Genomic DNA, 4,792 nt, shown 5'->3' with positions numbered 1-4,792 from the left:
TTTTTTTAAATAATACCCTTTTTGGGGCGGCATAGCTCGGTTGGTAGAGCGTCTGTGCCAGCAACTTGAGGGTTGCAGGTTCGATTCCCTCTTGTGCCATCCTAGTAACTGCTGTTGTGTCCTTGGGCAAGACACTTGACCCACCTGCTCCCAGTGCCACCCACACTGCTTTAAATGTCACTTAGATATTGGGTTTCACTATGTAAAGCGCTTTGAGTCACTAGAGAAACGCGCTATATAAATATAATTCACTTCACTTTAAAACGCTCTCTACCTTTAACAACAAAAAAGCTGTGAATACGCTGATTCTGTGTTCCAAATTTAAGTTATTTAATGAATCTGAATGAGCGTATATATATATATATATATATATATATATATATATTCGGAAGTGACGTTACTCAAATGGTGAAAGGTAAGTGTTGTTGTTGTTATTTTAGTAACCAGCAAGCACAGTACAGTTAGGAAAACAACTGTGTTTTTATTAATGTGTATTTGATTAAACTATTTCTTTTATTTATATATATAATAAAATAAATATATATCGCTAGAATTCACTGAAAGTTAAGTATTTCATATATATATATATATATATATATATATGAAATACTCGAGTTGGTAAATTGGCTGTAAATATACACTCCTCCCCTCTTGACCACGCCCCCAAACCACGTCTCTGTATTTTGCTGCATTCATCTTTCCCTCCATCAGATTGGCTGGGAAGCGTTGCTTTTCATCCAGGATGTCTCTGTACATTACTGCATTCAACTTTCCCTCCATCAGGTTTGATGGGAAGGGTTGGTTTTAATCCAGAATGTCTCCGTACATTACTGCATTCATCCTCCCTCCATCATTTATATATATATATATATATATATATATATATATATATATATATATATATATATATATATATATACATATATATATACCGTATTTCCTTGAATTGCCGCCGGGTATTTAGTATGCGCCTGCCTTGAATTACTCGCTTCCCAGAATAATTAGCGCATGCTTGGTATTACCGCCTGGTCAAACTCATGACGTCACGAGTGACACTTCCCCTGTCATCATTTTCAAAATGGAGGAGGCTGATTTCAATACCGGTAGTTTGAAATCGCATAAAGGGAAGAAGATTAAGAGCTATTCAGTAGGATTTAAAGTCCAAGTTTACATCACACTCAAATTTTTACTGCATACCTTTGGTAAGTGCCGGAGTGAGAAAAAGTTTTAAAATAATTAGCGCATGCTTACTTTTACCGCATGCCTTTGGTAACTGCCGGAGTGAGACAAGGTTTTCAATTAATTAGAGCCCCGGTGGCAATTCAAGGAAATACGGTATATTTTTTTGTATTCTATTTTGTTACATTGAATTTACAACCTCCTGGCGCTGTCTTGTACTGTTTTTATAATGTTTTGTAATTATATTGAAACTGCTGCATTTTATTATTCTTTCTTTCTTTCTTTCTGGCATGCCTTCCCAACTTTTTAGGCAGCCAAACCAGAAAAATCAAAAATGCGCGCTAGCGCCCCCTAGGAAGGAAAGAAAAACAGACTGCTTGTAACTTCCGTTAGGAATGTCGTACAGACATGAAACAAAAACTGTCACGTAGGTCTAACTTAGACCTAAATTTCCTAATTGTATCTTCTGGGGCAAAAATCAACAAAAATTTTGCAAAAACCCATTCAAAGCAAAATTTTTGCAAAAAATGCTATTTTTGCCTCTTTGAGCTGTAATTTGACCTCCTTAATATGCTTCAAAACTCACCAAACTCGGCACACACATCAGGACTGGCGAGAATTACAATCTAATGAAAAAAACAAATCCCAATACTCAAAATTGCGCTCTAGCTCTAGCGCAATTTTTGAATAAAACACAGCAAAAACTGCTCCTAGGAAGAAAATACAAACAAAATTGCTTGTAACTTCCGGTAGGAATGCCGGATAGACATGAAACAAAAACTTCTATGTAGGTCTCACTTAGACCTACATTTAGATAATTGACATCCTGCGGCAAAAATCAACAGGAAGTTAAAAATAACCCCTTCAAAATAAAAGTTTTGTAAACACCCGTCACCTTTTTTCAAAAGTTATCTCCTCTGAGCGCGTTTGTCATTTTGGCTTCAAACTCGCACAGGAGAGAGATTGAACCCTTCTGATTAAAAGTATAGAACAGAGTTGTGATTACTGCTCCGGTTTTGATTTTACGCGCCTTCAAAGAACCCCTGCGCAAAGTTACCTAAAAAATGTCCTTTTTGCCTCTTTGAGCTGTAATTTGACCCCTTTAAAATGCTTCAAAGTGCAAGTTAAACCTCTACTATGCAAAGCGAAAGCCATTTATCAACAACATCCAGAAACGCCGATCTGTAATTTGACCCCATTACCATGCTTTGAAACTCACCAAATTTTACACACACATCAGGACTGGCGAAAATTGCCATCTAATAAAAAACCAAACCCTAAAAATAAAAATTGCGCTGTAGCGCCCCCTAGGAAAAAACCCAGGCAAAACGGCATGTAACTTCTGTTAGAAATGTCGTAGAGACATGAAATAAAAACCTCTATGTTGGTCTGACTTAGACCAGGGCTTGAGTAGCGGCGGCAGCAGCCAAAGGCGGACCCGACCAACGCTGCTTGCAGCTTTAAGGTTTGTATTGTTTTTGAACTATTGAAGGCGTGGATGAAACACAATTTTCTTCAACTAAACAGCTCCAAAACTGAAGCCATTCTGGTCGGCACCCCACATCAGACTCAGTCGTACACCATCCCCAGCATCACCTTCTCCGGCCATGACATCCACCTCTCACCCTCAGTCACTAATCTGGCTGTTAAAATGGACCCTCACCTTACCTTTGAAGCTCAAATCAAACAACTGTGCAAGAGCTGCTTCTACCACCTCAGGAACATTGCAAAACTCCGCCCTTCACTCACTCTCTCTCGTCCACGCCTTTGTCTCCTCCGGGCTCGACTACTGCAACGCACTTCTTGTCAGGATCCCCAGCAGGAAGATCCAGAAGCTGCAGTACATACAAAATAGTGCTGCCAGGATCCTGATGAGAGTGCGGAAACATGACCACATCACACCAACTCTCAAATCCCTTCACTGGCTTCCTGTTCCATTCAGGATTGAATTCAAAATCTCCCTACTAACTCACCAGTGCCTCCATGGAAATGCCCCCCCCCCTCTACCTCAAGGAACTGCTCACGCCCAAATCCTCCACACGACACCTCCGCTCCATACAGGCTAACGTCCTCCAACCTCCACGGACAAAGCTTCGAACAATGGGAGACCGGGCTTTCTGCTCCCAGTCTGTGGAACGCTCTCCCTGACCACATGAGGGCACCTCAGACTGTGGATGCTTTTAAAGAAGGCTTAAAAACCCTTCTTTTAAAAAAAAGCCTTTCTATAAACATGCATGCTGGTTGTAGCCTTTGGTCTGTTTCTAGTTTTATATTTTATTTTTAAGATCCAATATTGTAGAACAACGTAGAAACGAATGAGTATAACAATAGCAGGGGTTAAAATATGGAACTGTTTAAAGCAGGGGTGCCCATTACGTCGATCGCGAGCTACCAGTTGACCGCGGGGGGTGTGTCAGTCGATCTCCAGCCAGGCTTTTAAAAAAAATAGACCTAAAAATGAGTGATCATCAATCTTCACCAAGACGTCACTTAAATGACATTCACGGTACCGGAGGGTCTTGTGAGATGACGCTGGCTGCTGCAAGATCATTATTATGAAAATATGACCGAGAGGAAGGCCAGAAACACTTTTTATTTCAACAGACTCTCGCGCCGTACCTTCCGTCAAAACTCTAAAGGCCGACTGCACATTTCCTATCTTCACAATAAAAGCCCTGCTTCATGCTGCCTGCGCTAACTAAATACAGAGTCTCGGAAAACTGGCGTGCACAAGCGATCCCTCAGAAAGCTGGCGTGCACGTCACTTGTGCACGCCAGCTTTCCGAGACTCTTATTTTGTTAGCGCAGGCAGCAGGGCTTTTATTGTGAAGATAGGAAATGTGCAGTCGGCCTTTAGAGTTTTGACGGAAGGGACGGCGCGAAAGTCTGTTGAAATAAAAAGTGTTTCTCGCCTTCCTCTCTGTCATTTTTTCATAATAATGAACTGGCAGCAGCCAGCGTCATCTCACAAGACCCTCGGGTGCCGTGAATGTCAATCAAGCAAGCTACGGAATTTGCCGCCAATGTTTTTCTTGTAAAGTGTATGGAAGCTGGATGAATTAGATGCCAAAAACCAACCACTTTCATGTGGTATTGTACAGAAAGGACAACTTTTTTTCTCCTCCATTTGAAAATGTGGGCGTTATCATCATTACTGTCTGATTCCAATCAATGCAAGTCATCAGAATCAGGTAATACACCAACTTATATTCTTGTCTTTGCGAAAGAAAGACATCTATATGTGTTACACATGCTTGTATTATCATTAAACACATTTAACTTGTTTACAAAAATGTCTCTTTCATAAATAAATAAATATAAATGATATATATAAATGAGGTAGATCCCCTCGAGTTGGTCAATTGAAAAGTAGCTCGCCTGCAGAAAAAGTGTGGGCACCCCTGGTTTAAAGGATGAAATAAAACACAGCACCAACATAAACCAGTTTAAAAAGCTTTTTAAATCATTTATTATTAGTAAATATAAGAAAGAAGAGCAAACATTGTTTTAGAAAGACAATAATATATAATATGTATATAAATACAATTTATGATTTCATAATTATACATATAGGTTATATTAAAATGTATATATTACCACTTTGTATGGAATT

The sequence above is a fragment of the Nerophis ophidion genome, linkage group LG01, assembly GCF_033978795.1.
Source record: "Nerophis ophidion isolate RoL-2023_Sa linkage group LG01, RoL_Noph_v1.0, whole genome shotgun sequence".
Lineage (NCBI taxonomy): Eukaryota > Metazoa > Chordata > Actinopteri > Syngnathiformes > Syngnathidae > Nerophis > Nerophis ophidion.
This window is presented reverse-complemented; position numbering follows the sequence as displayed.